The sequence below is a fragment of the Gorilla gorilla genome, chromosome 4 (genome assembly GCF_029281585.2).
Source record: "Gorilla gorilla gorilla isolate KB3781 chromosome 4, NHGRI_mGorGor1-v2.1_pri, whole genome shotgun sequence".
Classification (NCBI taxonomy): Eukaryota; Metazoa; Chordata; class Mammalia; order Primates; family Hominidae; genus Gorilla; species Gorilla gorilla.
In genome coordinates, this window is record NC_073228.2 from 48,582,301 (window position 1) to 48,593,146 (window position 10,846).

The 10,846-nt window shown below is 51.0% G+C and overlaps 1 long non-coding RNA gene across 1 annotated transcript in view; it reads right to left on the bottom strand.

The window, feature by feature from the left end:
- LOC129533748 (uncharacterized) overlaps nt 1-9,992 on the bottom strand; it is a 28,847-nt gene extending 18,855 nt beyond the window's left edge. Inside the window, exons 1-2 of the long non-coding RNA XR_008680113.2 lie at nt 9,538-9,992; nt 7,573-7,672 (exon numbers count right to left, since the gene is read on the bottom strand). This is a non-coding gene — a long non-coding RNA (uncharacterized lncRNA). The remainder of the gene's footprint in view (nt 1-7,572; nt 7,673-9,537) is intronic.
- Between the last annotated feature and the right edge of the window lie 854 nt (nt 9,993-10,846).

Sequence of the window (10,846 nt, forward strand, 5' to 3'; positions counted from 1 at the left end):
TCCCTCGTTCATGACGCTCTCACCCTCACATGCTGGGCTGCAGTGGGGTCTTCCACTGTTTTCTTAGTCCTCCAGACTCCTGCAGCTTTTCTGCAGCCTGACCCCCTTCCAGATGGTTTTCCCTAGTACCTCACCTTTCCCCATCCCTCCTCTCAAAGACGCTAAGGAAAGAGCGACTTGCGCCCAGGGCTTTTTCCTGCAGCCCCTCCCTGGTTCTCAGCCACTGTCTTCGGTCACCTCTCACTGCCTCCGGTCACCTCTCACTGCCTCGGGAGCCTCAGAACACCGGCCTCCCCTTCCCATCTCCGCTCTGGGGGCCTGCTCCAGTCTGGTGATTCCTCTCTCCATCTCTCAGCACTTGGGGACAGTTACGTCACTCAGAGAGCTCCCAGGGAAGAACCTGAAGAACAGACCCATATAGAGGGGACAGAGGGCAGTGGAACCTTATGGAAAAAGGGGCAGGTAGCCAGTGGCTGTGGTGCAGATGTTCTCGAGTGTGGCCCCGGCCTGCCTAGCCTGGCTGATGCTTATTAAAAGTGCATATTCGGCCAGGCACAATGGCTCATGCCTGTAATCCTAACACTTTGGGAGGCCGAGGTAAGCGGATCACTTGCAGTCAGGAGTCTGTGATCAGCCTGACCAACATGGTGAAACCCCATCTTTACTAAAAATGCAAAAATTAGCCGGATGTCATGGCAGACACCTGTAATCCTAGCTGCTTGGGAGGCTGAGGCAGGAGAATCGCTTGAACTCAGAAGGCAGAGGTTGCAGTGAGCTGAGATCACACCACTGCACTCCAGCCTGGGCAACAGAGTGGGACCCCGTCTGAAAAAAAGAAAATGCATATTCTGGCTGGTGACGATGGCACATACCTGTAATCCCAGCACTTTGGGAAGCTGAGGCAGGAGGATCACTTGAGCCCAGGAATTTTAGTCCGGCCTGGGCAACATGTTGAAACCCTGTCTTTACAAAAAGCACAAAAATTATCTGGGTGTGGTAGCACACACCTGTGGTCCCAGCTACTCAAGAGGCTGAGGTGAGAGGATTGCTTGAGTCCAGGAGATTGAGGCTGCAGTGAGCTGTAATCAGGCCACTGCACTCCAGCCTGGGCAACCAAGCAAGATCCTGTCTCAACAACAACAAAAAAAAGGCCGGGCACGGTGGCTCACGCCTATAATCCCAGCACTTTGGGAGGCCAAGGCAGGTGGATCACGAGGTCAGGAGATCAAGACCATGCTGGCTAACATGGTGAAACCCCATCTCTACTAAAAATACAAAAAATTAGCCGGGCGTGGTGGCAAGCGCCTGTAGTCCCAGCTACTGGGGAGCCTGAGGCAGGAGAATGGCATGAACCTGGGAGGCAGAGCTTGCAGTGAGCCGAGATCGTGCCACTGCACTCCAGCCTGGGCGACAAAGCAAGACTCTGTCTCAAAAAAAAAAAAAAAAAGGTCAGGCTTGGTGGCTCATGCCTGTAATCCTAGCACTTTGGGAGGCCAAAGCAGGTGGGGCTGATCACCTGAGGTCAGGAGTTCAAGACCAGCCTGACCAACATGAAGAAACCCCATCTCTACTAAAAATACAAAATTAGCCTGGCGTGGTGGCACATGCCTGTAATCCCAGCTCCTCAGGAGGCTGAGGCAGAAGAATCGCTTGGACCTGGGAGGGGGAGGTTGCGGTGAGCCGAGATTGCACCGTTATACTCCAGCCTGGGCAACAAGAGCAAAACTCGGTCTCAAAAAAAAAAAAAGTGCATATTCTAGTTGGGCATAGTGGCTCATGGCTGTAATCCCAAAAATTTGGGAGGCCAAGGTGGGAGGATCTCTTGAGGCCTGAAGTTAAAGATCAGCCTGGGCAACATCACAAGACCCCAACTCCAGAAAAAATTTAAAAATTAGCCAGACATGGTGGCGTGCACCTGTAGTCCCAGCTACTTAGGAGGCTGAGATAGGAGGATTGCTCGAACCCAGAAGTTTGAGATTGCAGTAAGCTATGATTGCACCGCTGCACTCCAGCCTGGACAACGAGACCCTGTCTCTAGAAAAAAAAAAAAAGGCACGTATTCCTGGACACCCCTCTCACCAATAAACACATCCTTGCCAGAGCAGAATCTCTGAGAGTGGGCCCAGGAGTCTTCAGTCTACCACGCTGCTGGGATGTGTCTTATACAAAAATCAGGAAGTAGGCCGAGCACAGTGGCTCATGCTTGTAATCCCAGCACTTTGGGAGGCCAAGGCAAGCGGATCACCTGAGGTCAGGAGTTCGAGACCAGCCTGGCCAACACGGTGAAACCCTGTCTCTATTAAAAACACAAAAAATTAGCCAGGCATGGTAGCGGGCGCCTGTAGTCCCAGCTGCTCGAGAGGCTGATGCAGGAGAATTGCTTGAACCCAGGAGGCAGAGACTGCAGTGAGCCAAGTTTGTGCCACTGCACCCCAGCCTAGACAACAGAGTGAAACTCCGTCTCAAAAAAAAAAAAAAAAAAAGAAAATCAGGAAGTAGAAAGAGAATGGACTTTGAAGTCAGGGAGCTCTGGGCTGAACTCCTAGCTTTCCCCACCTCCTAGTTGTGGGAATGCTCTTTATCTTCTCCAAACCTGTGTTCTCTTCCATAAAGCTGGGGGCTCTGATCTGCATGTGGCGGGAATTATGAGGATTCACATAAACAGGGAAAGCACAGAGGCAGATGCTGCGGACGCCCTCCCGCATCTTCTGGGGGTCCCCTCATCCTGGAGCCCAACGGACCTAACTTCTGACAGCCTGAGGGCCCCTGGGAGTGCTGAAGAATGAGTGTCCCACCCACTCCATCCAGCAGCCTTAACAAAGGACGGGGATGGAGTTGGTGTATAAGTACCCGCTCCCTCATCCTTCCAGTGGGATAACTCTGAGGTGCAGGTTCCATGCTGGCTCCTGAGTTTCCCAGCAAAATTAAGCTTCCGTCACCCACCGGGGTGCCCTTCCTGACAACACGCCCCTGTAAGCTGCCTTCCTTCCCTGGGTCACCTCCCTACCCTCCTACTGGAGCTTCCTGTGAGCATCCCTCAAACAAACAACTTGCCCTCAAGTACTTGTCTCAGGTCAGCTCCTGCGGGACCCCAGGCTAACATAAGCCTGGCAGCCTGGAAATGAGCCTTTTTTTTGAGACAGTGTCTTGCTCTGTCGCCCATGCTGGAGTGCGGTGGCACAATCACACCTCACTGTAGCCTCAACCTCCCGAGCTCAAGCCATCTTCCCACCTCAACCTCCAGAGTACCACCATTCCTGGGTAATTGTTCTCTGTTTTTTGTAGAGACGGGGATTTCGCCATGTTGCCCAGGCTGGTCTCAAACTCCTGGGCTCAAGGGATCCACCCGCCTCGGCCTCTCAAAGTGCTGGAATTACAGGCAGGAGCCACCACGCCTAGCCGTGAGTTCTTTTTCCTCTCCTCGTCTTTGGCTGTCAGTGTGGAGACCAGGTTGGCCCAGACCAAGCAAAGCCACCACAGGGCCTGGATAGTGTTGTGGCTTGCAGGGATACATAGACACTGATGTCCGGGACCCAGCAAGGACAGTGTCCCCTGACTGTAAGGACGCCATCGAAGTCCCAGGAAAGGCAGCTCACCCTTCCCTTCCCCAGATCCCCAGTATCTGCTAGTCAGGGAGCAGAGCTATAGGCCCATCCACAAGAATCCCCTAATCCCACATCCCTCAGTCTGAAATTGGCCCTAACAACAGCTTTCCCTATCTTCATCTTTCTTTCCTAGTTCCTCAGACACAAAGCAAACAGCCGCTTCCCCGCTCCTCAGAGACACCTTGCCTCTAAATCTTGAAACTGCCAAGCCCCAGCTGGCTAGGCCGCTGGCCACATGAATTCTAGTCCCCAGGGGCACTGAAGTCACCTCCTAGAGAAATCCCTATGATTTCATCTTCTATTTAATCTTTATTTCTCCTCATACTTTTTAGAACTTCAAATAATTTCTCGTTTGTAGTAACTAGGAAGCCATAAATCGCCCCTTTATGTCTAAGGAAAATCAATTGTTATTTGACATTTTACCTTAATATTCCCGACTTCCTTCAACTGTAATAAAGCTTCCATCTGCCTTTTATTTTACAGGCAATTAGTAAGTCACCTTTTTAAAATTTCTCCACATTTTCTATCAAATGAATGCTAGGATTGAAAGGGGAGAGCTGTTTTATGGGATTGAACTCACTGAGTAGAAGGGATTTATCTGTAGCCTTCGAGGTACCAACACTCATTAATGGGTTTTATTGATTCAGGGGCTTTTTAACCCTTAGCAATAATACAGGTGTCACCTGCCCAAGGCAGTTGGGAGGGGGCAGGGATGCTGGGAGGGGCTGTGAGGGAGTCCATACATTTCTGAGACCTGGGCCCAAGTTAGAAAGGCAGAGAAATGAGATCTAACCCTTTGAAGTGTGATCACGCTCAGTGCAACCACACCCTCAGAGGTAAATCACAGCCCAGACACCCTCTTTTTCCTGGAGACAAAGTTGGAGTTTTTTGGGTTTTTTCTTCAAATTACCCAGGGGAATGCAATGCTTTTGCACCCCTATCATGGGATCAAAAGAAAGAGGCCCATTGTTGGGGTTCAAGGCCCTGGGCTTGGTCTGCCTCTTTTAGCCCTGGGGTTGTGGGCAGGCCAGGGAAGGAACCTCTGAGACTCAGTTTCCTAAGATGTGAAGTGGAGAGAAGAATCTCCTCTTTGGCCACCTCTCAGGGCTGCTGGTGTTCGCCCCCCGACCACGTCTGTGAGAAATGCTTAGAAGACTATGCAGGGCATAAGAAACTACATAAGGAACCAATGAGAATCCTGGTCACAAATGGAAACCTCAGTCCACAAACTCCAGAACGAAACCTTCCTTGCTTTTCTAGAACTCATCTTATGGGTTCTGTACCCCCCATTGCCTGGGCTGGTGGAACTTTTGTGCCAGTCTTTCCCTAGTAATTTCTCCAAAACCCCCCACGGCCTTTTCCACCATTCCCCTTCCTTGAAGGCCGCCATTTGACACTCAGAGCCCAGGAAGCCTTTCTTGGTCCAGACAGCAGGACTGGAAGCCTTAGAGCTGTCGGCAAGAGATGTGAGTCCTGTAGCTGAGGACAGTCCAGGCAGAGTATGAATAAGACGGCAAAAGTAAGTCCAGAAGACATTAATGGTAGACTTTGGGTGGCAGGTGTATGGGTGCTCACTATAAAATCTTTTCAACATTGCTATACACTTGAAATTTTTCATTAAAATGTTAGAAGGGAAAAAAAAGGCTTATTCTGGGGCAAATCCCCCAAGGTAGGGTACCCACCTGTGATGGGAGAAAGGAACGAATGTGAGCAGAGGAGGAAGGCAAGGGGCCCTCTGAATCTAGATGAATTTGTTTGTGGGACCTGCTACGTTATTTGTGGGCCCAGTGCAAAATGAAAATTTGGGGCCCTTCCTTCATAAATTAAGAATATCAGCTAGGCACGGTGGTTCATGCCTGTAATCCCAGCACTTTGTGGGGCCGAGGTGGGTGGATCACCTGCGGTCAGGAGTTCGAGACCAGCCTGGCCAACATGGTGAAACCCCGTCTCTACTAAAAATACAAAAATTAGCTGAGTGTGGTGGTGCATGCCTGTAATCCCAGCTACTCAAGGAGCTGAAGCAGGAGAATTGCTTGAACCCAGGAGGCAGAGATTGCAGTGAGCTGAGATCACGCCATTGTACTTTATCTTGGGTGACAATAGTGAAACTCCATTTCCAAAAAAAAAAAAAAAAAAGAAAAAAAAAACAGTATCAGGACAGCAAAGCATTAAACTATGTGCCCTTCTTATCTTAGAGCCCTGGGTCCTGCACGGTTGCCCGGCCATGAAGCCAGCCCTGTCTGCTTGGGTTGAGAGGTCTGTTTTGACCAACCCCTTCTGACCCATCTCTCCATTTCTAATCTTACAAGAACAATACACTGAACCTAGCATTTGATGCAACTGAACAATAAGTGAGTAGGTTGGGACCTTTTCTTTTTTTCTTTCTTTCTTTCTTTTTTTTTTTTCTTTTGAGATGGAGTCTCACTCTGTTGCCCAGGCTGGAGTGCAGTGGCGTGATCTCAGCTCACTGAAACCTCTGCCTCCCGGGTTCAAGCGATCCTCCTGCCTTAGCCTCCTGAGTAGCTGGGACTACAAGCACGCACCACTATGCCGGCTAATGTCTTTTGTATTTTTAGTAGAGATGGGGTTTCACCATGTTGGCCAGGCTGGTCTCTAACTCTTGACCTCGTAATCTGCCCTCCTCAGCCTCCCAAAGTGCTGGGATTACAGGTGTGAGCCACCACGCCCAGCCAACCTTTCTAATAATAATAATATTTACTGCTCACATGGCCTTCACCGTATGCCAGGCACTGATTCAGCACCCCATGGACATTAACTCATTCAAGCCTCCCAGCAACCCTGTGAGACAGGACTATTGTTACTCCCATTTCACAGATGAAAACTCAGAGGCACAGAGAGAATAGGCCACTTGCCTAAGCTCTCAGAGCTGGTAAGTGGTAGAGACGAGCTTTGCTCCCAGGTAGCTGGGCTCCAGAATCATGCTTTTAACCACTCCACTCTGCCGCCTCTGCAAAAAGATAGTCAGGACAAGCCTGACAGAGATGGCCTCCTGGATGGAATTTTTGCTGGTCCCAGGAGGGCAACCTCCTTGGCATGGCTATAGCGCTCAGTGCTTCTCAACTGCAAGGTCACCACACACCATCTTGAACTGAGTCACAGGTGTCACATTACTAGTCAGAAAGAAGCAAAGTCTGTGAATAATTAAACTTTTTAAAAAATGAAATCAGATTCAAGCAGTGTCCTCTCACATATTTGTATCTTAACTGGCTTTTCAGACTGCAGGAACAGCCAGCACCAGAGATATCTCCTGCAAGGCCTCCTAGGTGGGTTCTTGGAAGAAAGGAATGCCAATGAATATGATTGCAAGGTGAGGCAGGGCAGGAGACGCAAGAACTGCACTGCTAACCTTATTAATAGGGATTGAAGAGTGCTGAATTTATAAAAACAATGCTTTTTGTTTCACAGGCTCCCGCTCTCATTACACCTGCCCCAGGACACCACGGACACCTGGTAGCCACCAGTGGAATTGCAGGCTTAGTGTCCAGAAGGGTCTTTCTCACATTTGCTAGAGAGGAGAGAAGCGGCGTCCTCAACTCCAAGAATCCCATATTCCCCAACCCACATCCTTCAGTCTGAAAGTGCCCCTAACCACTACTTTCCCTACCACGTCTCCCTTTCCAAGTTCCTCAAACGCAAAGCAAACAGCCATTTCCTGCACCTGTGTGCAGTCGTAGCGGTACGCAGGAGATCCAATATGCCTGGGTGAGTCAGGAGAACTCCTTGAGATCATGACCCTTGAGAATGGGTAGGAAATGGCCAGGGAGACAATAGGGGAAGGGCATCCTCAGAAAGAGGGGACAGATTTGGGGGCACGCCTTGTAAGAAAGAGCTCCAGGATGCACCCGTGATTATTGTTTCATTTTACCCTCACAAACAACCTTGCCAGGGAGATAGTATTGCTCACGTTTTAAGGTGTGGAAGTAAAGATTCAGGAAAATGAGCTTACCTGCCCAAAGTGATCTGACAGGTAAGTGGCAGGGCCATCTTGTCTGATGTGAGTTGAGGAGGATTTCAGCTGGTAGAGTTCGGGAGTAATTCTGGATCACCTGGGGAAAACAATAAACATACAGGGCGGCTTTCAAGTGCTCGCACTACCCTTGGCACTGAAGCCTGCCCAGTCCTTGGGGCACAGCCAGGAGGATGAGGGCCCTTCCTACCAAGGTGGCTGCCACCGACTGGCTGGGCTGCACTGCATGCAGGCCAGAGGGCCGGAAAGATGAGATTTACGATGGCCATGGCCTTCACGACTTAATGGTCAGGAGTTGAGCTATTTTATCTTATCAGACAGTTTTGCCTAGAAATAGCCACAGACCTTCATTCCAGGATGGCTTTTAGTCATGAGGGGGTGACCTGCAGGTCTCCTAAATCATGTTAATTCCCAGGGCAGCAGGCTGTGCTTTCTTTTCTCCGCAGTGTCTTTCACCATTCCCCAGCCATTTGCTTCTCTGAAGGAAAGTCTCTCCGGGGCCAGCAATGTTGAGGAATGCGGGGTGTGGGGGAGCAGAAAGGCCACTCTGGTGTGGCCTGACTTGGGACCATCTGTCCACTCAGACAGAGCTCAGCAAACGGTCAAGGAGCTGAGAATCGGCTCAGTCCCTCCCTCTCCCTCTCACTCTCTTCTTCCCTCTTTCTCCTCCCCACTCTCTCAGCCCCTCACCTAGCTAGCTGCCCCTCCCTTACCTCGCAGGACCCCCCTGGGGTGGAACTGCTTGCTGAGCAGTTCTGATGAAGGCAGGACCCTTTCCTCTCTGTGGACTCAGTCCACAGTGTCTGTGGACACTGGCCCTCCAGAGGACCAGTGTGTGAGGGGGTGTTGCCAGCCTCTGTTTCTCCTGAGCCCTCCGCCAAAGTGCAAGTATGAGAACTCCTCTCCACACCTTCCTGAGTGTCCAGGGGCTTCCTTTAGGGCTCTAGGAGTCCCAAGACATCATGGGTAGGCAGCAGATGGAGAAAGAGCAGAATGTTCCATCCAGGCCAGGCACAGTGACTCACGTCTGTAATCCCAGCACTTTGGGAGGCCGAGGCAGCGGATCACTTGAGGCCAGAAGCTGGAGACAAGCCTGATGGAGTAGAAACTCCGTCTCTACTAAAAATACAAAAATTAGCCAGAAGTGGTGGCCCACGCCTGTAATCCCAGCTACTTGGGAGGCTGAGGCAGGAGAATTGCTTGAACCCGGGAGGTGGAGGCTGCAGCGAGTTGAGATTGCGCCACTGCACTCCAGCTCTGGATGACAGAGCGAGACTCCGTCTCAAAAAAAAAAAAAAAAAGAATGTCCCATCATCCAATGGCAGGACCCTGGGCACACGCCATGGGACAGTCTCAGTCATAGCCACTGGCTGGGACAACTCCAGCAAACAGTGTCTTCACTGGTCCTTCTCACCATCCACCCACCGGCTTTTCTTGACTCATGGAGGGGTCTTGCAGACCCCTTCCCCAGATCTGATTCCTAGGTCTGGGATCCCCCCAGCACCCTCGCTCACTCTTCATTCCCCCAGAGGTCCCACCCCACACACACCCTCTTGACTCTCCAGGGAGTGGAAAGCTCCTTTCACTTTCACCTTGATATTCTGTTAAAAGCCAAATCCAAATCATTAGCAACAGAAGCCAGCTGCCCTTCTCTAAAAGCCGGAGGGCCGGTCCTCAAACCCCTCCTGGGGGGTGAGATACTTTTGTATCCTACCTGGCTGGAGTCATGCCTTCCCCTCACCCTCAACCCCCAGAATAGGCAATAAATAAAATGAAAGTTTTCTAATGCAGTAAATAAAAGGAAGAAAACTGGAGCAGACCAGATTCTGTTTTATTTCCTAATAAAACAGAGGCTGTCTCCTGACAGTCCCCAGAGGGCCCACCACCTCATGATGTATTAGTAACACACCAGCTGCCTTGCAACAAGATTTGGTTATCACTTACCTTTATAAGGAGGCTTCTCAGATCTCATCTCACCATGTGAGTTGGGCATTATTAATAATCGCTACCATTAAACATACCTACAATGTGCTGGGTGCTTTCTATACGGTATTCTATGCAATCCTTACACCGACCCTGAAGTGTAGGCGCTATTATTTCCACTTCACAGGTAGTGCTCTGAGGTTCATTAGCTTTCTTAAGGTCATGCAGCTAAAAAATGACAAAGTGAATCCAGGTGGGTCCTCACTCCTGTGGGGCCCCAGGGAACTTCCGGCTGATTTCCGGGGCGTTTGCGCGCAGAGCGAGACTTGGCCAGCAGAGGGCGCCAGCGCCCCGCCAAGGCAGTGGGAGACCGGCGGGAAGGCGGCTGTGAGGCCTGGGCTAGTTTCGGCTTAGAGACTGCAGCTTCTAGATTCAGCACGCAGAGCTCGGACCAGTGGGACCCAAGGCTTCTCTCTCGGAGACTGCCCTGGAGCCAAAGTCTGTGGGCAGAGGAGGGCCAAACACTGCCTGGGCCTTTATTTTGCATCCAGAAACAGGGTGCTCTGGATAGCGGCAGCCCCCACCCGCTGAGCGAGCTCAGGCTGGTTGCAAGGAGAGAAAAAGGAGGTGGCTGTCCCTGTCCTGCGACCTGGGTTCTGGTCCCAGTGGGCCGTGGGAAAGCTGAGACTTTCTCCGTGCCTCTGTTTCCCCATCTGTAAAATCGCAGGATTTGTGCGCCGCAGACTCCTGAGTCCATGGTGGGGGGCGGGGGCGTGGTCCTCTCCCATTTCAGAAAACCTATCTTAAGAGGCACATCTAGGAGGCTGCCTAGAGTGACCAAGGTACCAGGGGCTGAGCACCCTGCAGACATTGCTGATCTCTGGTTGATCCAAAACGAAGAAGCCTCCCTGCGTGTCGATATGGGAAAGAGAACTGATATGCAAATACATGCAGCTTCTTTGGTAAATAAGAATATCAAATCAGAGTCTATGAGAGTTGGGGGCTGGGGTCGGTGGTCAGAGATGGGATCCCCAGGCCTGTAGGGCCTTTCTTCCTTTCCAGCTAGCCAAGCCCTGCCAGTCTTTCCTCCTCAACCTTCTCTCGTGCCTAAAGAGAAATTGTCATGAGCCTGCTAATCGTGAAAGGTTCTGTGCCTTCCCTGCTGCCAAACCCATCAAACCTATTTACCAGAAATGGCTTTGTTCTAAGAGGAACAAAATGAGGCTCAAGGGTGAGGGTCCACAGGTCTGGCCCCCAGATGCACCCTGGAGCAATGAGGGCCCCCAGAGCAGGGACTTTTACCAGCCTTCCCTGGTGGAGGCAAGATTCA